The sequence below is a fragment of the Epargyreus clarus genome, unplaced genomic scaffold (assembly GCF_041222505.1).
Source record: "Epargyreus clarus isolate Ecla_fem2 unplaced genomic scaffold, WU_Ecla_fem_2.2 ptg000031l, whole genome shotgun sequence".
In the NCBI taxonomy this organism is placed as follows: domain Eukaryota; kingdom Metazoa; phylum Arthropoda; class Insecta; order Lepidoptera; family Hesperiidae; genus Epargyreus; species Epargyreus clarus.
The window spans coordinates 4,005,797-4,017,597 of NW_027332236.1; the positions used below are offsets into that span (position 1 = coordinate 4,005,797).

At 38.4% G+C, this 11,801-nt stretch overlaps 1 protein-coding gene across 1 annotated transcript in view; it reads right to left on the minus strand.

Moving 5' to 3' along the window:
- The window catches only part of LOC140754771 (uncharacterized), a 98,018-nt gene extending 87,441 nt beyond the window's left edge, over positions 1-10,577 (minus strand). Inside the window, exon 1 of the mRNA XM_073089862.1 lies at positions 10,346-10,577. The gene's annotated coding sequence lies outside the window, so the exon portion shown is untranslated. The remainder of the gene's footprint in view (positions 1-10,345) is intronic.
- Positions 10,578-11,801: the final 1,224 nt, after the last annotated feature.

The following is an 11,801-nucleotide window of genomic DNA, read 5'->3' on the forward strand; positions in this document are numbered from 1 at the left end:
TATCTGAAAAAGGAAGTAATGTCGCTCGAAAAACATTACCTTCCGGAGTCGGCTAAAAATATTTCAAATTGTAACATCTCGTGTAGAAACAGCATGTCTTTGTACGAATTTCCTGAAAGTGCAACGTTTTCTTGAATTGGATGTTATTTTTAGATGACTTTTCTATTTCGACAAGGGATCTTATTCCAAGATTTTTGTGAAGTATACTTAATATTTTTGTCACTTTCTTAGACATTAAATAATGTTTAATATTTCGAAACATCGCTTAAAAGGCATAGAATATTACATTTTCCACGAAAATCCCTAGATCATTCATAAACAAAAAAATATTCATGCATTGTTAATATAAATTCCATTCAGATAAATAAAAGCAATGATTCTGTTTCAATTATTTCGGGAACATTCTTGTAATACTGTAGCTAAAGTTTTGAATATTTAATGTACGCCTCCATTTGCATGCATTGTAGGCGCCCACGTATTAATTGAGCGATGACGTCATCATTCGTAATTGATGATGTATGCTGTGCACATTGATGAAACGTGATTATTTTTGGTTGTCACATCAAATAAATGATAATCTAAATGAGCATAGCTCCCACGGCTTCGGTACATCGTAATCAAAGTTAAGCCGTATAGGACGCAGTCGGAAGTTGGATGGTTGACCATTAGTACCTAAACGTGCATGCGTGCTTTGGATGTCACTTACAACCGTTACTTTGCTTAAACCCTTCTAAATATTTCCCGTAGGTTTATTTTTAACCCTACCACTGTCCATCAATCCTCATTGAAAAGTAATGATGGTGCTTCCTATAAGCCTGCTTCAGTTTTTAAGAGACTTTGACCAACAGCGAGACATAAAACGCAGCTAAAAATAAACCCTACTTGATTTGATTTATTCCCAAAAATCTAGGTTTTAATATTTGAATTTCAATCCAGCTTTCAAACTCGAATAGGAATATTTACGAAACGATGACGTTAATTAATTTTGTGTACCTTGCACCGGACGGGTTGAAGCTCGCACTAATTGGATTTGCTGATCTCTAACGCGTTTGCCGATATTGCACTAATTGACGGAAAATGGATTAAGTCACTTGTAATATATTCATGAATAATGTTTGTAGGTAAAATTGGACGTGGTTACACTGAGGTACTACTGTCAGACCTATTTCAGTCATATAGCAGCAGTGTTACTGCTGTGTTATATGTAGGTTCTGGTATGAAGAGACGCTAAGACATTTCAGCTTATGTTGTTGTGGTAGTAGAGCATATGCAGTCAACTTCAGTTAGGACATCATCATCATCATCAACCCCTTATTGTCCCACTGCTGGACACGGGTCTCCTCTCAGAATGAGAAGGATTAGGCTATAGTCCACCGCGCTGGCCAAATGCGTATCGCTAGACTTCACATACCTTTGAGATTTTTTTTTTATAAATCTCTCATTTATGCAGGCTTCCTCACGATGTTTTAGTTAGGACATAATCAGATTTAAATATTGATTGCTCGCTCAGGTAGCAGTGACCTTTTACCTTAAGTGGGTGGTATGGTTGCTTGATAAATCAATTCCAATTGATTGAATACTGTTAAAAAATACTAAAATCTAAGCTTTTATATTTGGAAATATATTTCAAAGTAATTTAAGCTTCATTCTGCGAGCTCTATTTTTTATTACAGCTGCGTTTAAAACTCAAGAAGGAAGAATTTCTAATGAACGATGACGGTAATTAATTTTATGTACCTTGCACCGGACGGGTTGAAGCTCGCACTAATTGGATTTGCTGATCTTTAACGCGTTTATCGATATTGCACTAATTGACGGAAAATGGATTAAGTCAATTCTGATATATTTATGAATAATGTTTATAGAAACATCCGTCTTGGGTCGACTGATATATTAATGTCAGACATATTTAAAACATATAAAAGCTTGTTTTAAGTGGAGTGTGTATACTTAAGATGCGTTAGTGTGACGCTAAGACATTCCTGCTTATTTTGTAGGAGCAGGAAGAGGTTTGTGGTCAACCTCCTACAGTTTTACTAAATTATTAATAATAAAGGCTCAGGCCGCAGTAACTACTCACCAATAAGTTAGCGGCATGATTGTGTGATAATTATATTTAATAAAAATAATGGCGATTATGGAGCCATCGCAGCACGATGAATTCGATTAAAATTATATGTAAAAGTCAATCCAAATCGACTTTAGACCTCTAAAAATCTTGCAAAAATCTAAGCGGTAAAGCTTATATTAAAAAATACCAGTTTTGACTTTAACAAACTTTACACTTAAGGTAAACTTTGAAACTGAAATTCAGTTGTATTAAAAACTCAAAAGAAAATTTATGAAACGAAAACTTTAATTAATTTTGTGTACTTTGCACCGAACGGGTTGGAACTCGCACTAATTGAATTTACTGATCTCTAATGCGTTTACCGATATTGCTCTAATTGACGGATAATTAATAAAGCCACTACGTCATATACTAATAAATTATGCTTAAGGGACAAGGGTAGTATGTTTTTTGAGAAAGATACGTGGTGAAAACTGATGTGTCTCAACGGCCTTAGTGACTGGTGGGACCTTTTTTTTGGGGAAACCTTCAAAAGGTACCCGACGCCATGGGAGTGACGCCGGGTTATGTGGGATTTTTACCGCACTAAACCCCCCCCCGGTGGCCGTCCTCAGCGTTTGGTGGAGAACTCCGGGATCTCCAACGTAACACAACCGGAGTCCTCCTAACGCGATGCCCTTCTATCGGGCTCTGCCCTGGGGGAGCAATTTACCTTATTCTGGTCCCGGTACTACAGGGACAACAGACTGGTGGGACCTATGTAACTATTTTGTTTTATATCCCCTCAAACCCACAGGGTGTATTACAGGTTATAAATATGGGGTAGGCAAGCGTAGGGTAGGTGTAAGGCAGGTGTAGGGGAAGTGTAGAGCGGGTAAATCTTCTGTGACAAAAAATATTATATAAAAACGGTTGCAGATTATTTATAAAAATATTTCCAAAATTCATTTCGAAATGAGATGGATTGTGTAAATATGAGTTAACCAGCTGCAACGAAGCTCAAATAGCTGCAAAATATTCAAACATGAGTCAGCACCGGTATTAATTTTGTGTACCTTGCGCCAGACGAATTGAGTCAATTGAATCGGATTGAATCTGTAAACTGCTTCACGCATATTGCACTAATGGACGGCAAATGGGTTAAGTTAAATCGTAATGTGTCTTTTAGCATTTTTGTAAAATTGCAGGTATTGGGGCAGGGAGATACAGGAATAAGTATAGTTATAAAGTAATAGGGGAGTAATAGGGTTTCGGGAGTGACTCAAGCATCAGAGATAAGTGGACTATATACTCTATTAATAATCTGCCGTGCTCGAGTATTTACATCTGACTCATTTTTTTACATCTTTGGGATCCTCTAGAAGTTCTCTCCACCGTTGAATCGAAAAATATCATAAAACCATTTCTTCGTTCTAACGTTTAGTCTACACAATTGTATTGGTCCTAACGACGCTCGAGTTTCTACACATTTGACATCATGGGCTCCCTACTTATAGGCTAGAAGAGTTCAGATAAAATTATGATTTATATGGGAATTCTATGAGTTTCAATGACTAAAACTCATTTATTTCTGAATATATTATTTGTTTTAATTATGAAGATCCACGTGATGTTACATCACCATACCGGCGAGACAGAGAGCGGGTCTCGGGTTAGGACATCAGTAAAACACACGTGTATTATAAATTACACTCTTACCATCCTTGACGTTGTAACATCAGCGTTATAAATATACTAATTATTTAGATTTTTTATATAATAGAAAAGTAGCAGACGAGCATGCAGTCCACCTGATGGTAAGTGGCCATGCCGCCCGTGAGCATCTGTAATCAACCCTATATAGAATTACATATTCCCACCCGAGGCACAGATACGCCGCTACTCCTGAGGACTAAGCTGGAACGCCTCGGAAAAGTATGTCTCCTTTACCGCACCCTGCAAACCAGAACACAGCAGCGCATAGCACTGCTGTTATTAGGCAGAAACAGATGTGGCGGTGGTGCCGCCGGAGTCATACCACAAAGAGTTCTACCACCTTCAGATGAATGTGAATTAATTAGAAATGGAAAAACGTGTAATTGGATTAAGCACTCGTGTTTCTCCACTGTTTTATTTTATTTTTTTATTACAATTTCTGCTCGACCGATGCTTGCAACCGCAGATTTACTTCAACTAATTGTATTAGATAATCCCTGTACGCTTTTACTGATATTGAACTATTTTAAGAAAATGAGAGGAAAGTTTTGCGCTGTCGAATAAAAGGAATATTAATGTAACCTGAAAATAGTTAAAAGCTATGATAGCTTAGTGGTTTGGAGTTTGCTGCTCCTATATGAGGGTCCGATGTTTGAATCCCTGTCACGAATGTATGCATTACAAGTGCTAGCATTTGTTTATCTATGAAGGAAGACAATCATCGTGAAACTACAAGCCTGAGAATTCTGTAAAAAGGTTGTCAAAAGTTTGTGAAATCTACCAATACTTTCATCAACGTTATAGGTTACACATGAAGGAATTCGGTGCCCAGTAGTTGGACAGTAATGTGTTGACTAAGAAAGAGAAAGGTTAATATATGGTGCTTTATAACTGGGAAAGGCCTCCTCCAGGCTTCTCTTGTGTGCTGGTATAGGACGGTAATGGCAAACGGTAATAAACAGTTTACTGGTTACTGGCAAAGCCGTGTTGGATGTTTTTAAACTGTCTAAGACCTCCAGCAAATACTACTTTTTTTTTTGTTGACGAGGGGGAAACTTTCAAAAGGTACCCTATGTCGTGGGAGCGGCACGGGGTTATGTGGGATTCTTACCGCACTAAAACCCCCCCGGTGGCCGTCCTCGGCGCTGCGTAGAGGACTCCGGGATCTCCATTCACACCATCTGGTGTTCACGACGGTATGCGACCACACATACCGCCGTCCATCCCGGGGTTGCTGGCCAGGCGGTTCGAGCTTCCACTCTTGCCCTCTTTTAGTCGCCTCTTACGACAGGCAGGGGATACCGTAGCCCTATTCTGGTCCCGGAACTACAGGGACAAAATACTACTGCTATCCAATGAACAACTTAGAGTGGTAAGGGAGACATACTTTTTCGAGGCGATTCGGCTTAGTCCACAGCAGTAACGGTGCATGCCGACCTTAGGTAGGAATCTTATTCTATCTGGGGTTGATTACACATGTCCATGGGCGGCAGTAGTCACTTAGCATCAGGTGGATTGCATGCTCGCCTGCTTATGTGTAAGTTAACCAGAATCCACACCTATTTCAGCGAAGTGCAAAACTTCTTTACGCTAGAAATGTGTGTGTCCTCTGCAGTTTCGATAATAATAGATATGATTGTCCAAGTCTATATTGAACTCATGAGATATGATCTGCATAAACAATGCGGTAGCTTTTGATCTATGCTCTATGCATGGGGGTGACATGCATTGTGTATGCTCTATTCAACGTTCACGTTCAAGCATTGACGTATTGATATGCAATATCGGTATTTAGATATTGCATATCAATATGTCTAGTATGTGTACTTCGGAGGTATTCCCGTCACACATGCTCCTGTATTATAACAGTGTTCAGCTGTGTTCTGGTTTAATGGTAAATGATTCGACCCTTTTGGAAGTAAATGGGTACACAAATTTTGTCCTCATTTTGAGTGGAAGTAACGCATCTGTGAATGAATTACGTGTTATGTTCCAATTATATTTGAAGATGGTAACACCGTTACCATTGCGGTTCGATTCTGGAAGCAACACCGCCTAATAAAGACAGTACACAGGACAGTCCTGTTGTTTAGAGAGATTTGTACAAGGCGTTCCAACTTAGTCTTCAAGGGCAGTAACGCATCGGGACCGACCTCAGGTCCGGTTGATTACATATGTCAATGGACTGCCGCCCAGGGACAATGGTCCGTGGGCGGCAGTAACCACTTACCAAACGAACTGGATATTGAATTAGCTACTTGTATTATAAACCAGTGAAAAGCAGTGATAGCGTAGGTTAAGAAACGCGGCCTCGTAATCGAGGAGTCCGAGGTTCAAATCACAGGGACGCACCTCTGATTTTTCAAAGTTATGTACGTATTAGAAGTTAATTATCACTTGCTTAAACGGTGAAGGAAAACATCGCGAGGAAACCTGCATACCTGATAATTCTTAAAAAAAAGTTTTCAAAGATATGTGAAATCTACCAATATGCACTTGGCCAGCGCGGTGGGCTATGGCCTAATCCTTCGCATTCTGAGAGGAGACCCGTGCCCAGCAGTGGGACAGTAATGGGTTGATGATGATGATTATAAACCATCCTTTAATGTTAGTGATCGATTACTATCAGTGATAGCTTACTAATCTATTTACTTATTGATTCCTTGATTTTATGATTTTATGGAAAAGATATTATATTATAGTTAGATCATGGTATTAGAAATATTCGATGAATGGAATTGATTCCATGTGAGTCCGACGACCAAGCAATCCTCCTGATGTGAGGAGGTCACTGAAATCAATAAACCTTGATTACTCAATAAAGCAGGAGTGCTATCTGAAAAATTAATCACCAGTCCATTGCTACTAATAACTATAAAGGAATATCTTTCGTAAGATCTGAAAATTGTTGAGCCGCTACACTCTACCACGTTAAAAAAATATTGAATAGTGCTGTTTTGGATTTTTGTTTTCGACATCAGCAGTCGCTGTAGTAGGTTACTTTGTGGTTCGATTCTGAAGGCACCACCGCTGTACATATTTCTGCCTAATAACAGCAGTATTAAGCGCTGAGTTCCGGTTTGAAGGGTGTGGTAAGGACGATATACTTATCTGAGGCGTTCTAACTTAGGGGGGGGGGGGGGGCACCAAGACACCTGAGAGGGACCTTGTGACCAGGCACCGAGCGCCCAGAGGAATGCTGAGTTTTGATCGGTAAGAGAATATCCCTTCCATTCCACTGGGTAGAAGGATATCTCTAAGGATGTCTTCGCGCTAAAAAATGGTTCGTTGGTGAAAATAGATAAGAAATTTCTTTGAGAGTAATGCAATTATTTATTAAAATGCCATCTTGATATTATTAAGGTCCATTAAGGAGTAATTTAAGATAATTAGACGGGAAGAGCTGGTAATTAGTTAATTAAATGCTCTCTGCCCTTCAAATTGGAGCGATGACGAAGGCGAAGTACAGACATATGTATCATCTTACACATCATTTTAAATAGTATAAGAGTAGCAGATGAGCATGCAATCCATCTGATGGTAAGTGGCTACAACCACCCATATACACTTGTAATCAACCTGGGATAAGATTAGATTCCAAGCTGAGGTCGTCCACAGATGCGACACTACCCCTGAGGATTAAGCTCCCTTCAAACCAGTACACTGCAGCGTTTAGCACTGCTGTTATTAGCTAGAAGTAGGTGTGGCGGTGGTGTCGCCGGCGTCGAACCACAGAGGACTCTACCACAATCAAAATCTTCCACATCTTCATTGTGAAGAATCTTCCCAATTTTGGATACGAATCTTCTTTCCGAACAAGATATCGATTACTCCTTCTTAGCTCCTAGAATTTTCCGTGGGTGTAATGGAAATATACAGAGATATTAGTCATATCATGTAAAATAGTAGTCTCAGTATGGTTCGACGAAGGAGTACCTTACCAATTCTAGCGTGAAGAAGAGTGAGACGTTCTGAATTTTGGTGGAAGGGTGCGGATGTCAGCTGCTTTACATATAAGTTTTTTAGCTTTCAGGAGTGATAGTGCATGATCGACTTCAGGTAGAATCTGTTGTTCTCATGATCACAGGTATCCAAAGATGGCAGATGGACTGCACGATTGGTTACTATTCCAATCTTGTAAAAAAAAAAATACAAAAAACAATATACTTCATCTGCCTTTGAAAATATTATGATGGACTTGCAGGCATGAAGCGTCTTTTTGATTGTAAAATAAAAAAAAAATGTTGTGATTTTTTTTTGTAAGAGTAGTTTTTTATAGGAGTAGCAGTATGCAGACCACCTGACGATAAGTGGCTATTGCCGCTCATGGACATCTGTAATCAACCCCAGATAGGACTAGATATTCCTAACTGAGATCAGCCGCAGATGCGCCGCTACCCCAGAGGACTAAGCTGGAACGCCTCGGAAAAGTATGTCTCCCTTACCACACCCTTCAAACCAGAACACAGCAGCGCTTAACGCTGCTATTATAAGACAGAAATAGGCGTGGCGCTGCTATTATAAGACAGAAATAAGCAGTGATAGCCTAGTGGTTAAGAAACGCGGCCTCTCGATCGAGGGGTTCGAGGTTCAAATCCCAGGCACGCACCTCTGAATTTCAAATTTATGTGCGTATTAGAAATTAATTATCACTTGCTTAAACGGTGAAGGAAAACATCGTGAGGAAACCTGCATACCTGAGAGATAAAAATCTTAAAGGTATGTGAAGTTTACCAATACGCACTTGGCCAGCGCGGTGGACTATGGCCTAATCCTTCTCATTCTGAGAGGAGACCCGTGCCCAGCAGTGGGACAGTAATGGGTTGATGATGATGATGATGAGGCGTGGCGGTGGTGCCGCCGGAGTCGAACCGCAAAGGGTTTAAACTTGTAAAGAAAATACAAGAAATTTACTAAACTAGTTCATACAATCAGCGATGCTAGTTATTCTAGTCGTTTTCTATAGAATTTGAATTCGAAGCTACTGCACGTACTGACTGTGGCTTTCCACCCGAACATTCAGATGTTCGACGGATTATTCGTATTTAATTGAAATTCTCTTTGGTACGAAATAACTTGCATCTTCGTTTTGCAATCGTACAAAATAGGAGTGTACCTTTCCGGAATTTAATTGAAAACGACCTTAATCTCTTAAAGATAATGAATAAGCTGGGCAGGCTTGCTTTGCGATACTTCGCTGATGTCTGTGTTCCCTTTAAAGGACGTGAATCTTTGAAGCCAGCGAGCCAATTTCGGCTGCATCGCTTTCCATCAGATATTGCGGAAAATCGTTGCATTTGCGGAAAAATCAAAACCTTAAATACATTCGTAGGGTAATTATTTCTGCCTAATAGCAGCAGTGTTAAGCGCTGCTGTGTTCTGGTTTGAAGGGTGTGGTAAGGGAGACATACTTTTCCGAGGCGTTCCAGCTTAGTCCTCAGGGGTAGCGGCTCATCTGTGGCTGACCTGAAGTAGGAATATCTAATCCTATCTGGAGTTGATTACAGATGTCCATGGGCGGCAGTTACTTACCATCAGGTGGACTGCATGCTCGCCTGCTATTCCTATATTATAAAAAAAATCATACGTTTTATTATTAAAATATCCACTTTTTATTTTTATTCAGTTCGTCAATATTTTTAACTATTTAAAGTAATCTGTCTGATATTAAGTGGTTAATTCAATTTCATAAATGTAGGTCTTCGCAATTTTCGCAAATATTATGTAATATTTTATTGTACTGAAAATAAATGTTCTTTCTTATTTTTTGAACTCTACTTTAGATTTTAGGGATATAAATGTATATGTATGTTTTAGGGTAACAGACCAGTTCAATAATTCATTATTAATATTGAATAATAATCTATTAAGTAGTAAAATTTACGCTATGCGTATTAGCTTTGCGCTTTTAGACAAAAAATACCAATATGCGTGCTATCTCTGTAATAAATGTATTGTAATATAATTATGATTATTTTGCTATTAAATTGGTATATTAAAACTAACGCGAAAAAGTAAAATTATTTAAAAAATCAATTATAAATTATCAGGTATTAACAATTAACTATATAATAAATCTACCAATTTCATTTATTTTTATTTGTATATTAATTTATTTAATCTGAAATTGATATTCCTAACAAAATCGGTGGAACGCAGCTTTATAAGTACCGCAAGTAAAAATCATTAGCGAATTAAATGAAAAATAATTGTCGCGTAAGTGGTAGGAATATTTGTGATTCATAATTTTTAATGAGTCATTTTACATGTAAAACTTGCAGAAAAAATCGACGTAATTTTCTAAAACCACACCAAATTCACATTGACAAAAATCAATTCAATATGTCCTTTATAAAAACACCAGACACGTAAATTTAATACAAAAATAAACAGATACACGAAATCATTCACTCCTCCATACGTTAGCTACACAAAATGTTGCTATAAATATTCATTCAGTCCAAAACCGTTCCATTGATGAACAGCAGACTCACTTTCAACGTACGTCCACTGTTTTTAAAAAAAGAATCTCTTGAAACGGTTTTAGTGAATGGAAACTCGAATCTACTAAGTACTCACCTGTTGTTCACGACTCCACCTCTCTAATATCAGCCAAGAAATTTACCGCTCAATAAACGAAAATTTTCGTCAATAAATTATACTATTTTTTAATCAGAATAATGAATTATTGTCAATTGTTATTTTAAAAATCGAACGTCAAAAACGCATAGCTGCCGCGCGGGACGCGGGGAGAATTTGAATTATTGTCGATATTTCAGTGCGGAGATTATTGTCTTCACGTGCAGCTGCGACCGCGTCGGGGGTTAGACTGAAAACAGGGCTCGTAGCTACGTAGGTGTGAGCTCGTTGTGAGTGGGTGTCTTTTAGAGAGAGAAGCACGTATCTAAGTTGGGTAAGTAGGAGCGGGAGGGAGCATTAGGTGCTAAGAGAGCCCCGCACGTACTAGGCCCAAAGGAAGAATTTGTAGGCGTTCATGATTGTAAGAATGATTGGGGTGTTCCAAATTTAAAGGTTTATTGACTGGTGTCTGGTGTGGTACATACAGGAATCCGGAGATGTTCAAACAATGATATGGACGATATGAATGACGTCATTCATGCATGGTAGAGTACTATGCGCGAGTTCTTTGATGAAACCCTATAGTACTAGTTACATTGATAAATCGTACTGACTAATTCTAAAAGGTATTATAAATTACTTTGAGAAACGTCAATTGCTTAGTCATTATACTACAAAACTACTATGGGTTGTGTACATTACAATTCATTTATATTTTTTGTGATTAATTATAAGATTGACGTAGTAAGCAAGGAGTGCCGTATTAAGTCCATCTAGTCATATGTAGGCTCTGTTACCCACGAACGTAAGGATATATTTTCAATACTAGATACTAGTTTTTAGTTAATTACGTTAATCAGAGTATATTTAATTGCTGGTGACAATGTACCGGGAAACTATATAAAAAAGAAGGAATCTAAATAATAAAATGTCATAAAATGAATTGTCAGAGAAAATAAATAATGATTTTTATTATATAAAATAGTATTTCGGGAATAATGAGTTTATTAACGTAATAATGTTACTAAGTCTATGCTGAAAAAAGGTTCTATTTGGAGCCGTTGACAGATGCTTTGCCACACCTTTTATTATTAGATTTAGGTGGTAGAAATCAGCGTGGTACCACTGGCGAAACCACCGTCACAAATACTTCAGTATTAGCAGCTTGAACGTAGTATAATCCTTTGTGGTTCAAATCCGGTATTACCACCGCTACATTTATTTCTGTTTGTCTTCATAGAGACGCCGTACCTTTGAGGACTAAGCTGGAACGCCTCGGAAAAGTATGTAAGTTTAATGATATAATAATTAATATAATGACTGCATGCTCGTCTACTAAGTTTTTTTTTTATAATATAGGAGTAGCAGACGCGTATGCAGTCCCCCTGAAGGTAAGTGGCTACTGCCGCTCATGGACATCTGTAATCAGCCCCAGGATCACATATTCCTATCTGAG